At 42.7% G+C, this 22,437-nt stretch overlaps 1 pseudogene; it reads left to right on the top strand.

The window, feature by feature from the left end:
* Positions 1-1,607: 1,607 nt before the first annotated feature.
* On the top strand, positions 1,608-19,191 carry LOC138166040 (zinc finger protein 420-like; annotated as a pseudogene).
* The last annotated feature ends 3,246 nt before the right edge of the window (positions 19,192-22,437 follow it).

Below are 22,437 nucleotides of genomic sequence, written 5' to 3'. Positions count from 1 at the left end.
ACTTAACAATTTAAGTGAAATGGAAGAATATTTACAAAAATACAAATTGCCTGGATTAGCAGAAGAGGAAATAGAGACCAGTTTCAGAAAAGGAAATTAAACAGGTCATAAATGAGCTTCCTGTCAAGTGGGCAGTCTTGGTCTATTTAGGGCTCTGCTAGTTCTATTCTCTGGCTATTTCCAGAGCACAACCTCATGTTTCCTGGGGCATGAGATGCTTCATAAGCCCTTGTTAACTTGCCTTGATCCGTTAGTATGTGGGCTCCTTGAGGGCTTGTTGGTTAGTCATTTTCCAGTCATGCCTCATTCTCCTTGACCCCATTTGGGGTTTTCTTGGCAGAGATACTGGAGCGATTTTAGCCATTTTCTTCTCTGGTTCATTTTACCAATGAAGAAACCGAGGCAAACAGACAGGGTCATACAAGGTCACACAGCTACTGAGTCTGGGGCCAAATTTGAACTCATGATAATGAGTGTTCCTGATTCCCAGCCCAAGGCTTCATCCACAATTACAAGTAGTCTCTCCTTGAGGGGAGGGACTGTTGAATCTTTCCTCATATCCTCAGCACTTAGCCTACTGCCTGGCACATAGTAGCTGCTTAATAAATGTTTACTGATCACCTAATAAATATTTCTTGAATTAATATAATTGAGTTCCCAGTTCAAGATAATTTGAGACATTTTTTTTTTCTGCATTCTGAGATAACTCTAGTTAAGGAAAGAGTTCCATTCCGAATCAAGGCTGGCATCTGTTGAGACTAGGGTGCATCAAAGGTATCACTTCAATCCACATCATTCCAAGTGTGATTTTATAATTTTCATAATCATTGGCCAGACAGTCCATCAAACTAAAGTATCTTCTCTGTTGGAGAATGGTTTCCCCAAAATCCCAATGTGAGAAACAGTAGAAGCATAATAGTAACAGAAATGTTACAGATTGAAAACATGAAACAAAATTGCGAGTCAAATGACATCAATGCAATTGGATTCATTTTGAATTATCTCACTCAAAACATCACTTCAGCCATCTGTCCTTTTGATACTTGACTGCATTCAGAGTAGAGCAGTCGTTCTGATCCAATCACATTTCATTCTGATTCTTACAGCTTCTAACCCTGTCACCTGAATGCTAAATTTAAGTCTATTTGGCATAAAGGTCTGATCTAAGGGTCAAAGATTCCAGTGGTGGAACGGAAGAACAGAGCTGACTTTCAGTGAGACTACATTCTCATTCAGATTAGGAGAAACTCAGTGCAGCCCATCTGCAGTTACGGTTACACACGGTCCGTAGAATCCCAGTTTTCCCAAGGGTCACTTTCTGCCAGTACCTCAGAGGACAGGCCCTGCTATTGTCAGTTAGTCTGCTGCCCAAGTTTGATCTTGGAGATCTGTCTGCTCAAAAGGGGGAGGGTCCAAGTCCCAGAGCAGGGGGTGGGAGGCCTGGGGGAGGAGCAGCCCTCGGAGCGACCAGTCTGATGGGGGTGGGCCAGGTGGCTGGAATTCGAGCCCTGGGGTGGAGTTTGGAGGACTGGGAGGAGTCTAGGGCGGAAGAGGGCGTCATTCCAGTGGCCAAGGCATTCCACGTGAAGGAGGGCAGGGCTTGGGGAAGAGAGGTAGGCTGGAGCCTGAGGGCCTGGCCCAGGGAGTGATTGGAGGAAAAGGCCCATCCTGGGGGCCTCAGGGGCTGGGCATGGCGGGGCTCTTGAGACTGGAAGGATCCTCCCAGAGTGGGCTGGCTTAAAGCAGGAACTCTGGGAGCTCAGATCTCTCTGCCTTCTTCCCTTGAAGCTTCCTGCCTTCCCGGGAGCTGAGATCCCTCTGCTTCTGGAAGCCAGCTCTGTGGGTGCTGATCCTAGGTAGGTCTGAGCCTGCCCCCTCTCCCTCCCCCATACCTCCTGGCGTCTGCGGGTGCCATTGGGTCTTACCCTCTTCCTCCGACCTCCTGGGAGTATCCTGCAGGTCGGGCAGTAGCGTGCTTCCCTGCCAGCCCTGGCCACTGGACGGACTCTCTGCCCCTAAATCTTTTCTGAACTTCCGATCACTTCCCAGTTGACCAGGATCCCGCTCCCCAGGTTTACCATTGGGTCACAAACTTCAGCCTTCCTTCTGCTTTCAGTCCTCCTACCAGGACCCACATATCCTCTCTTCCTGCCTTCAGACCCAGCCCCCTATAGGAATCCATGAGCCCTGCCTTCCTGCCCAAGGACCCCACCTTGGATGCAGGAACCAAGGCTCTTTTCTGTCCCCCCTCCCCCTGCCCCAGATGACCTGCAGCTCTCAGCCTGCATCCCTATCAGATTCCAGGCTTGTGGCTCCCTGAACCCACTTTCCCTTTAGGGATTCCAAGCCTAAGCCTTACCAGCGGTCCCCAGGAGTCCTCCCTGGCCGCTCGTTAGACCTCAGTATAGTCTTCCAGCTTTCCCAGGCTCAACTGTCCATCACTCCAGTGTCCCTGACTTCCCTATCATGAGCTATATTAGAATGGCTCATCTCCCAGACCTTGCTTTTCCTGCTTCCCTGCCCCCATTTCTTTTGGAGCCCTCAGGGCTGAAGCCCAAACTAGATTTTGTCTCCCAGTCTCTGGCTTCCTCTGGTCATTCCCTGGAGGCTCCATTCCAGAGCCCCCCCATCCCCTCAATCTTCCGTGGCTTCCCTCCCTCCTAGATCAAGCAGTCAATCTTGTCTACATATGTTTGTCTTAGTTGGTCAGAGGGGATGCCAGGAGGGAGAGCTCTGACCCACGAGCCATTGAGGCTCTGACTGGTCTTATCCTATCTGGGATCCCAAGCCCCCTCTGCCTCTTGGGGCTCTGTAGGAGGAGGGGTAGGTGAGGGGGCAGAAAAGAGGGAGGCATTCAGACCATCTTCATTTCCAAACCTGACTCCTATCTACTGCTTCCTTCCCTCTGTAGGTTGGAGTCTTTCTCATGAAAGGCCAGGGCCTTTGTAACCTCTGTGGGACCTCAGCCTCCAGTCTAGGAAGAGAAGACAAATAACTTTGCCTCTCTGGGATCCTTCTCCCTGCCCAGCTCAGTCTGCAGAAGACCAAGACCTGGCCAAAGCAGGGAGCCTAGAACCAGAGGGAATGGCCCCTGGAAGCCACAGCCCGCCTCCCCAGGTGAGTGCTGTCCAACCACAGACTTGACCAACTTCAGCCATCGAGGCGATTTCATAGAATTGTCTGTGAAGCTGGCAAGGCAAGAAATGTATACAGTAGTAACCACCCTACCCTGCTCTCTGCTTCTGTGTTTTAAACTGATTCTTTGGCAGCCTGGGCTCTGGAGCACTGACCCCTCCCCTGCTTGGTTTGAAGGTCCCCTCATTACCTGACTCTCAAGGATGACCCCTTCACACTACTTTGTCTCTATTCCATAGGTACCATGCTTTTGCTGTCTTTGTGCCTGCCTAGCCCCCTCCCCTACACATAACTTCTTCCCTTTTTCTCTGTTTCTTGTGGCCAAGCTCCCCCTTGGAGCTACTGAAGACCCAGGAAACCCTTCACCCTGAGTGTTGTCTAGACTGGGCTCAATCAGAGCCCTTAAGCCTCCCACCTCCCCCGCCCCCCAGTCCTTGTCCTTTGCAGTGCAGTCATGAGAGCAGAAATTGTGTTCTTGGTGCTGCTCATGTCCTCCTGCCTCAGCTCCCACAAGCCTTCCCAGGTATCTCTGAATTCCTCCCCTTTACCACTTCTTAGATCTAGTCAATAAGCATTTAACAAGGCCCTACTCTGTGCCAGGCCCTATTCAAAACTTCCCTGATATAAAGGAGGGAAAAACTAGTCCCTGCTCTCCAGGGCTTTTTGGCTAATGGGAAAGACTACACATCAGCAGCTGAGTCCAGATAAGCTCTCTACAGGGTAAGTGGGACACAATCTCAGAAGAAAGGCTCTAAATGGTTGCAGGGACAAGGAAAATCACTTTTTCAGAAGGTAAGATTTAAGCTGAAACTTGAAGGAAGCCCAAAGGCTAGGATGAGGCAGTACAACTTTCCAAACATGGGAGACAGTCCTTGGAAAGGCACCACATCGGGGGTGGGAGATAACACTGGTCAAGGATCAGTTAGAAGACCAGTGTTCCTGGACCAGAGGAGGGGGAATGAGATATAAGAAGGGGTTGGGGCTAGTTATATGTGCCTACTATGTTCCACCTTATTGTCACTCATTTGATCCTGTTACGAGAATTGTCAGGGTCCTTACAGATGACAGACTGATTAAGGCAGCACAGGATATAGCTGGGCAGGTTCACTGATATTTTCGTATTCGCTCAAATGGCAACATACAGCATGAGTAGGGGATGGACACCAGTGACCTTCTGTTTCACAAATATCATAGCATTGTAATTTTCTTTAATGAAATTATCCATTGTTTCTATGATTTGGTCTTTGACCCACTTGTTTTTTGAGATTATTTAGTTTCCAATTAATTTTTAATCTCTTTCCATTGTCCATTACTGAATGTCATTTTTATTCCATTCTGATCTAAAAAAAAAAAAAAGCTGTTTACTATTTCTGCTTTTCTGCATTTGATTGTGAAGTTTTTATGTTCTAATACATGGTCATTTTTGGTGTAAGTTCCATATACTGCTGAGAAAAAGGTATATTCCCTTCTCTTCCCTTTCAATTTTCTTCAGAGATCTATCTTATCTAACTTCTTGTGAACTGTATTCATCTCCTTATCTTCTTTCTTGTTTGTTTTTTTATTAGATTTATCTAGTTCTGAGAGAGGAAAGTTGAGGTCCCCCACTAGTATAATTTTATTATCTATTTCCTCCTCTAACTCATTCAATTTCTTCAGAAATTTAGATGCTGTACCATTTGGTGCATATATGTTTGGTATTGATATGACTTCACTGTCTATGGTACCTTTCAGCAAGATACAGTTTCCTTCCTTATCTCTTTTAATTGGATCTATTTTTGCTTTTGCTTTGTCTGAGATCACGATTACTACCCCTGCTCCTTGCTTCAGCTGTAGCATAATAGATTCTCCTCTAGCCCCTTACCTGTTTCTGCTTCCAATGTGTTTCTTGTAAACAACATATTGTAGGATTCTCGTCTTTAATCCTTCCTGTTATGGGAGAGTTCATCCCATTCATGTTTATAGTTGTGCTAACTGTCTATTTCTCTCCATGCTATTTTTCACTTGTTTATCCCCTCCTTCTTAGCTCTCCAACCTTTTCCTTCCTCACAAATGTTTACTTCTTATCACTACCTTCCCCAGTCTACCCTCCCTTTTATCAGTCCCCCCTTTCCTTTCTATTTTCCTCATCCTTTTTTGCTTCCTTATAGAGTAAGGTAGATTTCTTTACCCAACTGAATGTGTATATTATTCCCTCTTCGAGTCAATGTTGATGAGAGTAAAGTTTAAGCTTTGCTTGCCACCCTCCCATCTTCCTCTCCATTATTATAGCTCTTTCATGATCATTTTCTGTGGGATAATATTTACTGCATTCAATCCCCCTCCCCTTTTTCATCCAGTGCAATTTTCTTTGTCACCAGTTTATTTTGGTTTTTGAGGTGTCATTCCATCAAATTCACCTATATCCACACCTTCTGTCTACATATGCTTCTAATTGTTCTTAGAGTGATAAAGTTCTCAAGAGTTACAAATATTATTATGGCATACAAAAAATATAAACAGTTTAACCTTATTGAATTTCTTATGTTTTCTCTTGTTTCCTTTTTACCTTTTTATGTTTAACTTGAGTCTTCTATTTGGAAGTCAAACTTTTTTATTCAGCCCTGGTCTTTTAATTAGGAATGTTTGAAAGTCCTCTATTTTGTTAAATATCCTTTTTTTCTGAAAGATTATATTCAGTTTTGCTGGATAAATAATTCTTAGTTATAATCCTAACTGCTTTGTCTTCTGGTATATCACATTTCAAGTCCTCCAGTTCTGTAATGTGGAAGCTGCCAACTCTATGTAATCCTGACTGTAGTTCCAGGGTATTTGAATTTTCATTTTGGCTGCTTGTAGTACTTTCTCCTTGATCTGTGAACTCTGGAATTTGGCTATGATGTTCCTGGGAGTTTTCATTTTGGGATCTCTTTCAGGCAGTGATCAGTGGATTGTTTCAATTTCTATTTTACTCTCTGGTTCTAATATATTAGGGCAGTTTTCTTTGATAATTTCTTTAAAGATGTTGTCCAGGCTTTTTTTTTTCCCTTTTGATCATGACTTTCAGGTAGTCCAATAATTTTTATATTATCTCTTTTGGATCTATTTTCTATGTCAGTTGTTTTTCCAATGAGAAATTTCAGTGTTTTTTTTTTTTTACTTTTTTGATTTTGTTTTATTGTATCTTTATATCTCATACAGTCACTAGCTTCTACTCAATTCCAATTTTTAAGGAATTATTTTCTTCAGTGAGCATTTGTACTTTTGGTCAGTTCTATTTTTCCATTTGGTCAGTTCTATTTTTTAGGAAGTTAGTTTCTTTGGTCAATTTTTGCATATCTTTTCCTATGCTATTGACTTTTTTTTTAATGATTCTCTTGTATTACTCTCATTTCTTTGCCCAATTTTTCTACTTCTTTAATTTGCTTTTTAAGTTCCTCCTGGAATTCTTTTGGGGCCTAAGACCAAATTACATTTTCCTTTGAGGCTTCACATGTAGCCATTTTGACTATTGTCCTAAGTTTATGCCTTAATCCTCCCTTTCACCATAGTAACTTTGTATAGTCAATTCTTCTTTTGTGTTTTTTTTTTTTCTCATTTTTTTCTGCCTTTTTTTGTGAGAGTGGGGCTCTGGTGCTTATTGTGCTGGGGCTTTGGGTCTTACTGCCTACTTTCACTGGGCTTCACTGTAGGGTAGCTTTCCCTTCTGGCTTGTACTGGGGGGTGGGGCCTTACTGCTGGGTTGCTGTGGTCACAGCCTCTCTGTTGGCAGGCCCTGGAAGAGCAATTCTGTGCTGATGGTGCCCGAGGGGTGGGGCCTTGCCGCTGGGTTGCTATGGTAACAGAATCTTCCTGGTGGCTGTCCCTGGAGGAGTAATCTCCTTGCTGGCCAGGCCCAGAGGTGGGCCCTGCTGCTGGCTTGCTGCTATGGAAACAGCTAGCCTCTCTGCTGACTGGCCCTGAGGGAGTAATTTTGTTGCTGATCGGCCTTGGGAGGGGTACATTGCTGCTGACTTGCTGCCATGGAAATAGGTTCTCTCTGCTGGTAGACCCCAGGGGCCTGGTATTTGTTGGCCAGCACCTGGACCAGGCTTCAGTCCTGGTCAGCAATGGGGTGGAGGCCTTGTGCTAGGGGTGGGGTCGCTGGGGTGCAGAGGCTGCTCCCTTACCCTGGGAGGATGGGGCCTTACTGGTGGATTGCCTCAGACTTGGAATCTTGCTGCAGGCTCCCTGCTATGTGGCAGGCACCTCCTGCTCCTGGACCTGCCCTGCCTGGATGGTCAGCTGCTTCCCTGCACCTAGACCAAATCTGAGGCACTTTTCTAGTTGTTTGTAGGGGGATTTGGGAGGACTTCAGAGGGTTCCTTCACTCCACCGTCTTGGTCCTGGGAGTCTCCACAGATGTCTCATCTATAGCCATTTTGATGGGATCTGGTTTCACAGTGGGGGGAGGGGGGCGTTCATTGATGGGGTTGGCTTGGAGTTTTGGGTACCAACTGTTCTTTCCAAGTCTGGTAGAATTCTCCTAGGAATCTCTCAGAACCTGCAGATTTTTCCCCCTTCTTTTTCATCTGAATCTGTTTCCTTTTCTGAGATCAGGTTACTGTCTCCTGTTTGGGGGTGGGGGGAATTCCTCAATTTCTTTTGTGTTCTCAGTTTGTTTAGCATAAAACTCCATGCTGTTCTGATTATGCTATTTGGTTCTTCTAGGTTGTCTGTGATTTTTACCTTTCTCATTTGCTATTGATTTTCTGCTCTCCTCTTTGTAATGGGATGACTAAGGGTTTTAGCCATTTTATTAGTCTTTTCAAAGAACCAGCTTTTAGTTTTATTTGTCATTTCTATGAGCTTTTGGTTTCCAGTTTATCTGTTTCCCTTCCCATTGACTTACCTCTCCATTTACTAACACCAGATAGTTTGGCGACTGCTGCTTGATCATGTAGTTTGAGACCTGCTAGAGCTGTTCCCTCATGTTTTCACTTCTTTTCATCATTTCCCTTGGTATTGTAGATCTTGGGTTTTTCTAAATGAATTTTGTCATCATTTTATTTAGCTCTGTAAAATATCCTCTTCATAAATTGGATAGCAAGGGAATTCATTCTCGATACTATATTTTCTGTTTAATTTCATTCAAGAACCATATTCTGTATTCTCTGTGACAAAACAAAAAGCCTCTTCTTTGTCTCTTAGAAAAGAAGTTCGTGTGGGCAAATGCTCAGTCTCTGTCTCTTGGGGGTTCAGAATTACCCAGCCTACAATAAAAGAAACTGAGGCAGAGCTCCAAGCCAATAACACTCCATTGAAGGGTCCATGGTGGCCTCCAGTGATGTGAATCTCAGATCTTCCTCATGACCTGAGACATCTCTGGTCCCCAGGACCTTGTTTCTAAAAGGTTTAATACCCAGACACTTCTAGAGAGGCAAAGTAAAATATGAAATCCCTTTGGTCTATAGACCTTGTTTTTGAACACGAAAAATGATTCACCAGTCAAAAAAAAAAAAAACAGGTATAGCAGCAGGGGATCACAGACTGGGTTAAGCATAGCTCTATCCAATGGCTAATTGATCATAAGAAGGATACATTAGATACCAAGACAAATTGGGGGACTTTCCATATCACACCGGCCAGCCAGGCTAGGTTTGGACATGTAATTTGAGCAAATCAGAATGAAGATATCTTTGTCAGCCTTCTTGTGTTTGGGCAAGTGGTCTTCATAACTGGTAAGAAAAGTGGTGAATTTTTAATGGAAGTTTATGAAGCTTACTGTAAGAGTCTGTTATGTCATGTCTATGGGATTTTTTTTGCAAAATATGTATTAGCAGATGTTTATTCTTGGTTAGGAAATGACTCAATGGAGAGTGATAAGTGAATATGTCATTTAATAATGACGATTAATTATCACCCCATAAGAACCATGATGAACAGATTAATACCAATCACAATGGAGTCACGCTCCTTGAATGAGTCCTTTCTCACACTTTCAGAGCTTAAGTTCATTACTTAAAGAAAACCCTCTTCTCAATACTCTCAGAAAACATTATCTCAGCCTTTCCTGCAAGGTCTGGGTCCTTGAGAAGACTTTGTCCCATCTTTAACAGTTTAGATATGTAATCCCCTTGCCCCATAGCCAGTAAGTCTCCCACACCTGGCTTGTCTTCAAGTGCATCTAGGACCCATAAATTAACCAAAACATTCCTTAGAGCTAGAGGAGGATGCTTCTCATGGGATGAGGAGGCTACATCTGTTTTCTTTGGTGTAGCCAAAGATGATCTCTCATCCCTGTGATGCTAACCAATGATAGAATTTTTGTTCTTTCTTCTATACTTATAAAAAAAAAGTTGCTTCTTCAATTAGGGGTCTTTTGGCTAGAGGAAGCTCCATTTGACCCATCCTTTATTATCAGGCTGCCTGATCATGTTAATAAAAGATACCTTGCTTGTAGAACTACCTCAGTCTACCCTTTTAAAAATTTCACTCCTGACTTTAGTACAGCATTAAAAATAAATATTTTCGGTAGTATTGTCATTCACATTATATTGACACAACCTAGCCATGAGCAACAAATGTTCTCCCAGCTATTTAAGTTATCTTTCATTTCTTTTCTTTTTTCCCTTCATTTCTTTAAGGACTGCTTTGTAATTGAATCAATACAACTCTTTTGTGTACTTTGGGAAGTTAATTCCCAGATATTTGTAGGCATATTTTACTTATTTGAAGTGGGATTTCTCTTTCGATTTTTCCTTCTTGTGTTTTGTTATTATATAGAAATGCTATTGACTTTTCTGAGATTCAAACTGAGGATTCGTTTTGTAACCTGCAACTTTACGTTCACTAGTAATTGTCTCATTGAATATCTTGACCGATTCCCTGGGATTTTCCAAGCAAACCATCACATCATCAGCAAACAGGAATAGTTTGAGCTCCTTTTTACCTTTCTTCCTTTAATTGCTTCATAAAGTAATGGAAATGGATTAAAAATCTGAATTCGACAATATGTTGCTTTCAGGAAACATTAAGAATGAGAGATGCAGAGATGCAGTAAAGGACTGAATTTATTATTAAAAAAAGCAGGGGTAGTAATCATGATCTAAACTAGTTAAAGCTAAAACTAAAATAGATTTAATTAAAAGAGAAAATAGGAAAACTATACTGTGTGTCAACGATATTATTCAATATTGTCTTAGACCATTTAGAATAACTAGAAAATATGAAGTACCTGAAAGTATACCTGCCAAAACAGACATAGGAACTACATGAACATAAATATGAAACATTCTTTATATGAATAAAGTCAGATTTAAATAATTGAAGAACTGTTCATTGTTCATGTGTAGGTAAAGCCAATATAATAATATATGTCAATTTTACCTAACTTATCTATTTATTAAATGCCATTCCATTTAAATTAGTAAAAAATTGTTTTATTGAGTTAGAAAATATAATAACAGAAGTCATTTGGAAGAAGAAAAGGTCAAGAATTTCAAAGAAACTAAGAGAAAAAATGCAAAAGAAGGAGATTCAGCAGTCCATTACCTTAAATTATTTTATAAGGTAAGAGTACCATTGAAGTGTAAAATGGATAATTTCAATTCTACATCACACAATGCCTTTGTGATCTAGAAAATACACATAAAATTTTTTGGTCCTCCTTCTGGAACAGGAAAGAAGTCTGAATTATTATGGTATTAAAAGGTAAAATATGTCGATATTATATGATACTACACATATATTTTATGTGTTTCTGAGTTTCTAAACTTTTTCTGTGTCATCTACTGGCCTTTGTATGTCATCTTTGGTTTCCACAAACCACCAAAAAAATTTGCATTTAATTTCTCATGTCAGCCCACAGTGTATAAGAAACTGTGATGGGGAAAGTCATGATATGGAAGGGATAACTGCATTTTAGATTAAAAATGTCTTGTATAAATAAAACGAATGTAGCCAAGATTAGAAAAAAAGCAGAAAATTCATAGACAATATCTCAGATAGAATATGATTGGGATGGAATACTTCTGTGCTGTAGGGAACATGGAAAGACTTGGACATATGAAGGCAGATGCTCTCCACTTCCAGAGAAAGAACTGATAAAAAGAAATATGCCCAGTAAGATCTTATATGCATGTATATGTAGGTACAGTCATGTTTAATTGTAGTCTTCTTGAGGGCTGGAAAGGAGTACATGGCAGAGAAGAAAAGAGATCCTAGAAAGGGGCACAGAAAAGCTGGACTGCTTTGAAAACAACGTGTAGGACAGGGGTAGGGAAAGAGTGGCCTCAGGGGTAGCCTTTTGACTGAAAGGATTTGTTCGGTGAAATTTGGATTCAATCAAAAGGCCGCACTTAAAGACCTAGAAGGCCACATGTCACCTGAGGGCCACAGGTCCCCACCCCTGATGTAGGGTTTATTACATAGATTTTGGGGAGATGGAAATTCATTGTTTTATATTAAATTCTCGTGTTCTGTTGTGGAAATGGAATTTTTTTTCCTTTTCTCATTTTGTATTTGTTTACAATGAATACATTTTTTAAAAATATCATAATCTCTGATAAAGTGAATCATATGCATACGATGAAAATGGAAGAAAATGAAACGGAAGACCATGAAGATCCAAGCCCATTGGCCAAGCACTTGTGCATGTAGCAGGTTGGAAATATAGATGTCCCTTCCCAAATATCAGTCTCTTTGCAGATCTGGCCATCCTCTCCTGTATATGAACACATTCTCTTGACTCTTGCTCTCCCAAGTTCCTACAGTTCAGGGGATATATTTAGATCATTTAAAAAAATACAAGTTAATTAAATATTGCTTTTTTAGTCAATGAACAAAGTCTCCTTCCTCCATCATAGTTACTCTTCTTTCATATTATTCGTAAAGAATATATGCCATAGACAAAGGCATAAGTTCTGGCCATGGCACATCATCCCCAGAGTGACCTCAAGTCCTCATTCACTAGACTGGAAACCATCTCATACCACTCAGTGCAGTAGTCTGACTGATAATCAGAGGTGGAGTCGAGGCATTAGGGTTAGACTATTGTTAGACACATTTTCATCCTGATAAGACTTTATTCCAGCCTCTCAGGAAATAAACTAGATCTTTTCTTTAGCTTCTTTTTTAAATGGTCATAAAATTCCACCCCCACACACACCCAAAATCAACCCTGTGCTTGCCAGCTTCTCACTAACTCTTCCCAGAATTTTCTTTAGAATCTATCACTTATATCAGTTCTGAAAAGGAAAAAAATTCCCATCACCCCCTCTCTCCTCCACACAACCACACACCTCACAGATAGAACACAAACTTTCCCACTGATTCCACAGGGAGATACATTTTGTAGTAAGACTTCCCAGCTTTATTCCAGCTGACCAAGTGAAATGCTTTTCTCAAAATTCCATTGGGCTCTTACTGGGTGGTTTCAAGAGTTGCCTCTGGAACTCGTAAAGGGTATGACCTTTGGGTGAATCCCTTCTCTGGGCTTCAGCTTCCTGTAAATCAATAAGGGTTGGACAATTTAATTCTGAAGTGTCTTTCCCTCTATGTCCTATGACTTTGGATGATTTAGGAGTTGGTGACATTCAAGGACGTGGCTGTGGACTTCACTCAGGAGGAGTGGGGCCTCTTGGGCCATCCTCAAAAGGAGCTGTACAAGGAGGTCATGCTGGAGAATGCCCAGAACCTGCTCTCCCTGGGTAAGGACACTTCCCCTGCTCGCTCCTAGTCTGCAAGCAAAGGGAATGTCTTCATTCCCTACTGTGTGGGGTTTGGAGCATTTATCAGTTACCAGAAAGGAAAATGGTTGGTGTCCCGTGTCCAATAGGCAGGGTCCTCCTATAAAAGGCCTTTACATTGTGTCATGGGAACTTGAGGCTTTCCTTTGCTGATCCTCATGCTGTCTCTCTTACCATTTCTAGGCAGCTTCAGGTCAAAGATCCAATCAGTGTGGAAGAATCTCAGATGGGGAACTGATCTCAGAAGGCATTTCATCCAGCCCCTAGCAAGATATGAATTTTGCTGCCAAATCTCTGAAAACTGAGTCAGCTTTTCCTTGCAGTCCCTTCCGCTTTGGGATGGGTCTAATTGGGGGGTATTCTTTTTAACAAGCATCATTTTGCACCTCCCAGCTCCCTGATGTGCCCAGGCTGACCCTAATCTCCCTTCATGTTGCCCTAAAGTTGCAGCACAGATGGTGGGAAAGGAAGGGGAGAGAAGAAGCATTTGCATATATCTTTCATTTGCCAAGAGCTGGGCCAAGGCCTTACAATACCAGGTCACTTTGTCCTTACCACAAGCTTCCAAGATAGGTGATATTATTGTCCCCATTTGAGATTTGAGAAAATTGGGGCAAACAGAGCTTAAGTGACTAGTCCAGAAGCACACAGCTAGGAACTATCTGAGGCCAGATTTAAACTCAGGCATTCCTGACTCCAGGCCTAGGGCTCTCTCCATTACTGCCTCTGATTTCTAGAGAATGGAAACTATGCCATGATTCCATCCTTTTATGAAGAAGGTGCATCGAGACCCAATTCTCTGACTCCAAACCAGTTCCATGATCTTCTCCCCTACCTCTCCCCAAAATAAATGCTCTGGAAACTATCCTTCAGGTATATTCTTGCATGCCTCTGTCATTGACCAGACCAACAGACTGTTAGGGCCAGCTAGGGTTTCTGGCACTCACCAGGGGGAGAATCACACCCAACAAGGCCAAGATTCCCCGAATGAATAATGCAGACATTTACGTAGGGTTCAGGGAGTCAGGACCCAGGTAGAGGCAGGGCAAAATTGGCTTCATTAAGGTCCCTGCAGCCAGGGCTTGGGACTGAACTGCCACAATCATGTTTTTCCCCAGTTTGGGGCTTCTGCCAGAATGGAGCACGATAGGACAGGGAGCAGAGGGTTTAGCCGATTCTCAGAACTGGTTGTATGACATGTCCTATTTTGGACTAAGCACTAAGGGGTCAGTACAGACTCCTCTGTGTGGCCAGAGGGGAGTGACCCTCAAATGGAGTAGTTCTGTATCCACCTTCCTTTCCCTAAAGAGAACTGAATTACAATTTTCTCTCCATGGTCATACTTAAATAATTCCCCCTGCCCAGGGCTTCCAGTTCCCAGAGAAGATATGATCTCTTATTTTGAGCAAAGGGAAGCACTGTGGATGCTGGAGCAAGAAGGCCCAAGGAGCCACTCTCCAGGTGAGTAAGGTAAAGGTGGGTAAAAGCTCTTTCTTAGACCTTCTTCAAGTCAGACTCAGTGCTAAGCACCAGAGACATCTGCAGCTCTCACAGAGCTTGCAGTCCGGTTGGGCCGATGATACTCTGACATCTTTATAGAAACCCAGATAAACTGGAGCTGGTCAAGAAAGGGAAGGGCCTAAAGTTCAGGGGATCTGAGAAAGGGTTATCGTGGAAGATGGGCCCTGGCTGAGGCTCAGAGGAGGCCAGGGTGAGCGTTCAAGTCAAAAGGGAGGGTAAGGAAAACCCGGGGAGTCCAGAGGCAAAGTGTATGTTCATGGAACACAAAGGAGGCCCATACCACTGGATTATGGCATGTGTTGGGGGAATAGGGTGAAAGAAGGCTGGAAGAGTCAGAGAGGGGGTGGTGATGAAGTGCTTGTGCAGTCCAGGGAGTGGGGGGGGGGGCATTATATTGGATCCTTTTGTGAGGAGCCTCATGAACTTCAAGGTGGGGGGGAATGCGGCAGCCAGAGCAGCCAGCAGATTCTGAAACACCACAGGTGTGAGGTGACTGGGGCACAAACCAAGAAAGTGACATAGTTGGGATAGAAAAGTATATGTGTGAGGGAAGTGCCACAGATTGAATGTGGGCACAGGAATGTGTCAGAGCCAGGGAGGAGCGCTTAACGCTTCATTTCCGAGCCTGGGCTATTGGAAGGATGGATGTCTCAGAAAGCATTAGGAATGGAGGAAGAAGGGAGACAGCGCTTCACTTTGGATGCTTGAGAAGACGCTTGAACTTCATAGCTCATCTAAACAGAAAACTGGTGGGAAAAGGAGGGGAATTGGTCAGGGACAGAAACACAGTTTCTTTGTTTTTAGCTCCCTAACCAATGAAATGAAGGGCTGCTTATGATGGAAAAGAATGGTTTTGCTACCGGTTATGACAAGTAAGAAACTAAATGACAAATACTTTAAAGGCCAATTCCAAGTATTGCTTTGGTTTGTTTGTTTTTTAAACGAGTTTTGTATTTAAAACAACTTTTGTAAGGAGAGAATTTCTTCAGACAACTTCTTTTTTCTACCCCTGGTAAGCTCGCTACACTGTCGCTGAAACTACTGAAAGTTTAAACTGTTGCCAACCAGTTCCTTAGAGAAGCTTCCAGGGAGACAAAAAGCATCGAAAAGGGAGGGGAGGTGCATCAGAAAATGCTGCAGCCTTGCGAGGAGGGGCAATGCAAGGTCTGTTTGCAGAGTGCTCCTAGCGCTCCAGGACAGTTCCATCATGGCCTCCTCTGGGCATATTTAGCAGTCAGGCGCTATTTCTGCTCTAAGAATACAAACCCAAGTGAGATCTTGGGTTGGTGATTACAGCCTTGAAGAGATGGGAACAGAAGGTAAACCAGGAAGGAGATAGCCACTGTGCAGACAGCCAGCCAGGGAGGTGCATGCCTCTGACCATCTGCACATGAACGTTCCATCTTTCTGGAAGTTTGGAAACAATTTGATGTCAGGGTGAGAAACTGAAAGTGTATGTAGCACTTAGAAGCAGTCAAGGTTTGATGTAATCACTGCTTGATCCCCAGAAGCATTATATGCCTGATCATGACAGTTGAGAATCACTAAAGAAAGAATTCTATTAGGGTTGAAACGTGCACCTGCTTGTTGTCCCAGAGGAAACTATCTTTATAACAAAATTAGGCTATTATTTCCTGCTCCAGATGCCAAGTCCCTTGGACCACTGTCCAGGACCTCCAAGGGCTTTGTGAACCATTAAATGGAAAGGGCTACAAGAAGACTGAGAGGAAAGCCTGCTCCTCATAGAAGGACAAGGACCTCAAGGTCTTGTGTGAGACACATTTTCAGACGCGGGAAATGCAACGCATTTTAAAGTTGTGTTTCGTACAAAGAATTTATTTTTATTTTAGTGAGCAGAAGAATTTAAAGATAATTTTTTTTCAAAAGAATAATGTAATGCCTATCCCAAAAAAGCAGTGAGTCAGAACAAAATCTCTTATGCCTCAAGTAAATACAAAAACCAGTGTTGGCATTCATCAGGTTATCTCAGATATTGTAGCAAAAAAAATGAAAGCAATCACCGATGCATATAGACACAATAGATCATGAAATAATATGAATATTTAGCATATGTACACCAAGTGGCATAATGCTTATGAAGGAAGGATTGACAGTGCAGACAATGAAAGTGAAGAGGGAAGATTAAAAGTGGAGACAATCTCTCTAATACTGTGGAGAGAGCATGCCCAGTCACAAGGTTTGACTTCTAGTATCACTTGCTGGGATTGGGGTCAAGTCACTCAGCCATTCTGAACCCATGGCCTGAGATGTGAATATGATGACAATTCCAGCCCTGTCTGTGTCACAGGTTTATTGTGAGGATCCAGTGTGGTTGAGTATGAAGCTCTTTGTAAATTAAACCATCCTTCAGTTATGAGCCAGTGGCATTTAAAATGATTGATTCTGCACATTTAGGTTTGAAGACTTCTCTTTGCCCAGGGAAATAGAATGAAGGGAAGGGGATATCATTATATATGTGACTATATGTATGGTTATATGGTTTGTTGCTTTCAGAAAGAGAGATCAGACTGGAAATGAAGGAGATGCCTGCAGAGCTAAACCTTTCTGTGGAAGAAACTCACAAGCAGAGATTTAGGAGTGGTAGTCCTTGTGACTTCATTTGGGGTGAAATGTATGCTGTACATCAGAGAATCCACACTAGAGAAAAACCTTATGAATGTAATCAGTGGGAGAAAGACTTCAGTCAACAGTCATCCCTTTTTTACCATCAAAAAATTCAGACTGGAGAGAAACCACATGAGTGTCCTGAATGTGGCAAAGCTTTTAGTGAACACGCAGCTCTTATAATACATCAGAGAATTCACACTAGAAAGAAACCTTATGAATGTAACCAGTGTGGAAAGACATTTAGATTTAGAAATGATATTGCTGTACATCAGAGAATCCACACTGGAGAGAAACCTTATGAATGTAACCAGTGTGGAAAGACTTTTACACAGAAGGGTGGTCTTACTGTCCATCAGAGAACCCACACTGGAGAGAAACGTTACCAATGTAATCAATGTGGAAAGACTTTCAGATGTAGCTCCAGTCTTCCTGCCCATCAGAGAACCCACACTGGAGAGAAACTTTATGAATGTAATCAATGTGGAAAGACATTTACACAGAAAGGCGGTCTTACTGTACATCAGAGAACCCACACTGGAGAGAAACGTTATGAATGTGACCAATGCGGAAAGACTTTCAGATATAGCTCCAGTCTTCCTGTACATCAGAGAGTCCATACTGGAGAGAAACCTTATGAATGTAATCAATGTGGAAAGGGTTTCAGATCCAGTTCCAGTCTTACTCAACATTGGAGGATCCACACTGGAGAGAAACCTTATGAATGTAATCAATGTGGAAAGACTTTCATAAAGAGGGCCAGTCTTACTTTACATGGCAGAATCCACACTGGGGAGAAACCTTATGAATGCAATCAGTGCGGAAAGACTTTTGGATGCAATACCAGGCTTGCTCTACATGAGAGAATCCACACTGGAGAGAAACCTTATGAATGTAATCAGTGTGGAAAGGCTTTTACACAGAGGGCTAGTCTTGCTTTACATGAGAGAATCCACACAGGGGAGAAACCTTATAAATGTTATCAATGTGGAAAGGGTTTCAGATCTAGCACCAACCTTGCTGTACATCAGAGAATCCACACTGGAGAGAAACCGTATCAATGTAATCACTGTGGAAAGACTTTTACAGAAAGGAGCAGTTTTACTGTACATCAGAGAACCCACACTAAAGAGAAACCCTATAAATGTAGTCAATGTGGAAAGGCTTTTACACAGAGAGCCAGTCTTGATCACCATCAGAGAATCCACACTGGAGAGAAACCGTATGAATGCAATCAATGTGAGAAGACTTTCAGATACAGCTCCAGTCTTACTGTACACCAGAGAATCCACACTGGAGAGAAACGTTATGAATGTAATCAATGTGGAAAGACTTTTACAGAGAGGAGCAGTTTTACTGTCCATCAGAGAACCCACACTGGAGAGAAACCTTTTCAATGTAATCAGTGTGGAAAGACATTCAGAACCAGATCTGGTCTTGCTGTACATCAGAGAAACCACACTGGGGAAAAACCTTATAAATGTAATCAGTGTGGAAAGGCTTACCCTCAGAGGGCCAGTCTAGATCACCATAAGAGAATCCACACTGGAGAGAAACCCTATGAATGCAATCAATGTGGAAAGACTTTCACATGCCGCTCCAGTCTTACTGTACATCAGAGAATCCACACTGGAGAGAAACCTTACAAGTGTAATCAGTGTGGGAAAACTTTTAGATGTAGCTCCAGTCTTCCCGTACATCAGAGAATCCACAATGGAGAGAAACCTTATGAATGTAATCAATGCAGGAAGACTTTTACACAGAGGGCTGGTCTTACTGTACATCAGAGAATCCACACTAGAGAGAACTCTTAGGAATGTAATCAGTGTGGGAAAACCATCCAAAAGAAAGAACCTTGCTGAATATCAGAGAATCCACACTGGAGAGAAACCTTATAAGTGTTATCAGTGTGGAAAATGTAGTTCCAGTTTTCCTGTACATTGGAGAATCCACAATGGAGAGAAATCTTATAAATGTATTCAATGTGGTCAGGCCTTCAGGAAAAAGTCAGCCCGTATTTCTCATCAGAGGTTTAATATGTGATAGAAATCTTTTTAAATAATATTTTATTTTTTCCAATTATATGTAAAGATAATTTTTAACATTCGTTTTTACAAAATTTTGAATTCCAAATTTTTCTCCCTCTCCTCTTCCTAAATTGGCAAGCAATTTAATAAATATTACATATGTGCCATCATATGGAATATATTTCCATATTAGTCGTGTTGTGGAAGAAGAAATAGACCAAAGAAAAAATCTTGAAGAAAAATGAAGTGAAAATAGTCTGCTTCCATCTGCATTTGGAATTTATCACTTCTCTCTCTGAAGGTGGAGAGCATATTCCGTCCCAAGTCTCTTGGAGCTTTGTATGGCCAAGAAGAGCTAAGTCATTGAGAATGGGTGATAACCCAAGAAGCAGCATTTAGGATCTTGTAAAAGTGCCTTCAAGGATGGGGAAGACTGCTGTGTCTGAGTGAACATTTGAGGGGGCGATGGGATGATTGAGGGTGCCAAATGTGGAACAGGCAGTTGGAAGTGGGATCAACTACCCACCTTAGAGGGTATTTGGGAGAGAGTGGAGGAAACAGGATTGCTTTGAGATGAGTAGAACAGCAGCAGTTAGTCAGTGAATGTTCATTAAATATCTATAATATGCTAGGTGTTGTGCTTAGGCAAGTACAAAAAGAGGCAAACCACAGTCTCTGCCCTCTGGGAGCTGGGGGGAAAGCAGGCAATAAGCAAACAAGCTGTAGGTGGGATAAATAAGATATGATGAAAAGGGGGAGAGGAGGTTAGAGGCACCTGAATTGCATAGCATTGGGAAAGGATTCCTGTAGTTGGGACTTGGGGGAAAGCAGTGGATAGAGAAGAGAGAGGCTTTCTGCCATGGAGGACAGCCAGAGAATGCTCTGAGCTGAGAGATGAGTGTCTCCTTCCTGGAAGAGCAGGGAGATCAGTGTCATCAGATCGATGGGTAGGGGACCAGAAGGAGGTGTAAGAAGACTGGAAGAGTAGGTGATGTCTAGGTCACAAAGGGTTTTGAATGGAAGAGGGTTTTGCATTTGATCCTGGAGGTGATAGGGAGCCCCTGGAGTTTATTGAGTAGGGGAGTGACATGGTCAGATCTGCAATTTAGCAAAATCATACTCTTGGCCAAATGGGAGATGCATGAAAGCAGCCCACCAGGACATCCAGTTTCAGGTATCTGAACTAACCTTGAGAGCTTTGAAAGTAAAAGAAGAAAAAAGGTACCTGGAGGAGAGGGCAGCCAGGGGACACCATAGTGCAGAGTGCTAGGGTCAGAAAGATGTCTTCCTGAGTTCAAATCTGGCCTCAGACTCAGTCTCTGTGTGACCTTGCACACGTCACTTAATCCTGTTTGTCTCAGTTTCCTCATTTGTAAAATGAGCTGGAGAAGGAAATGGCCAACCACTCCAGTATCCTTGCCCAAGAAACCCCAAATGGGGTTGATGCAGTTTTTCAAGGACCAGGGTGCAGGACAAGGTCATCTGGAAAGAATTCACAGACTCAAGCCTTCTTTAAGTCAAGTTGGCAAAGATTTATTTTTATACTTTTCAGAAGGCAAAAGTTCAGGATTTTTACTGAGAGTTCACCAGAAAAAGGGGGGGGGGGGGGGGCGGCAAGGGAGGTATGGTTTTTAGGTCTGCTACATTACTAAGTTAACTAGCAGTCAGGGCCAACTGAGGATTGTACAATCTGCCACCAATCAATGTCTTGTTTGACAAGATAGATGTAGGGATTATTTCTAAAGTCTAGGATATACATAATGTCAGATGCATATAATGAGGTAAGAAGTTGGTATAGGTAGTACAGTAGGTACTGAACATCTTTATGAGGCAGCACAAAGCCAGCTCAAACTAATTCCTACAGGTGTGCTTTGTTACTATACCAGGGACAGAGATAAGTGTTTTGCTGGGGCCCACTCATGAGTAATTGTTAGGTATAGTGTTTTTGGGCTAGGGAGAAATAAGATTTTGGAATTGGTGTCTGAGCACAGGAACCCAAGGACCCCATCAAAGAATCAGACAGGACCGAAATGACTAAACAACAAAACCTGGAGGAGAGTGACTGGGTGGAATAGTCAATAAACATTTATTAAACACCATGGATTATGAACTGAGCACAACTCCTGCCATCTTGTATTAAGCATTAGCTCACCAATTAAAGGACCTCCTTATCATGCTGCCCACCCCAGTGACCCCTTCCCAAGAACGTCTGGTATCTAATTTCTCTTCAGAGACATCACAGGTTCCCTGACTTCTGGAACCATCTTGACCATTCGGGTCAGGGTGTCCTGGTGACTCAGCTACTCTTGCAATGTCCCCTCCAAATCCCCTTTTGCCTGAAGCCTTCTCCCTCCCTTTGGTTTGAAGATCTCTGTGCTTTGTCCTCTCATTCCTTCAGAGTCTTTGGCAGTGCAGCAAACCCCAAGACAAGTCAAATGCTTTGTTATTCCTGTGTCACCCTCAGCACCCACCTATGCCAGGCCCTTAGGGGAGATCAAACCACCCCTAATAACTGGCTTTGGGAGGTGGGGATCCAGCCTAAGCTGGTCGGATGCTGACACACAATGAACGAGCTTCTCTGGTTAAACTGTTTAGTAAGTAAATGTCGGTGGGAACATGAGTGATTACATCTCTCCCTTTCAACTACACCTTTCATCAATTCAAAGTGGGAGTGACTGCATTTTGTTTTAGTTCAGGCAGATGTGAACCATTACAAAGTCAATACAGCTTAAAATCAATTACGTTGTAAGATCAGTACAATTGAAATTAGAGTTAATGTTCATCTCTGTCTTTTCACAGATACAAATATAAAAACCATCAATAGTCCCTAGCCTGCAGCCACTGACAATCTCACAGGACATCCATATTCCAAAGAAAGTTGGAAAGGGAGGTAGCTGAGGAGAAGGTGCCCAGTTCAGGGGCATGGTAGAGAGATGTCAGAAGTCCCAAAAAAATGAAGCCAGGTGAGGAATGAAATGTCTGCGATGAGCTTTCTCCACAGTGGAGGATTGGAATTCATGGTGGTTAAGGAAGGCTATGGGAGGATTGAGAGGAAAAGGACTGGAATAGTTTCTGCTGGGAGTGAGTAAGGTAAATTGAGATCAATTATCAGTCGCTATAGTGATAGACCACACAATACTATGCAATGAAGAATCGTGATTCAACAGACCCCAATGAAGAGGAAAGATTTGTAAGTTGTTGGGAATCTCAAAAAATGGAAATGACCAATAAATTACGTCATTGTTCAGAAGTTAAATAGCAGGTCCCCTCATCATACCCCTGGATGTCTCCCCTAGAAGTAGGCACTTAGCAACAGGACTTGCAGGTGCACCCGTTCCAGCACCTGCACAAGGTGAAGCCTCTTTATGCTGGATCTGGGGACCCCTTCTTGGCCTGATAAATAGTCTCTCCACGCGTTGCAGTGC

The sequence above is a fragment of the Petaurus breviceps genome, unplaced genomic scaffold, assembly GCF_028583685.1.
Source record: "Petaurus breviceps papuanus isolate PSGF00001 unplaced genomic scaffold, PetGlider_PUasm1.0 218, whole genome shotgun sequence".
In the NCBI taxonomy this organism is placed as follows: Eukaryota; Metazoa; Chordata; class Mammalia; order Diprotodontia; family Petauridae; genus Petaurus; species Petaurus breviceps.
The sequence above is the reverse complement of the archived record's forward strand: the minus strand, read 5'-3'. Positions and strand labels throughout refer to the sequence as shown.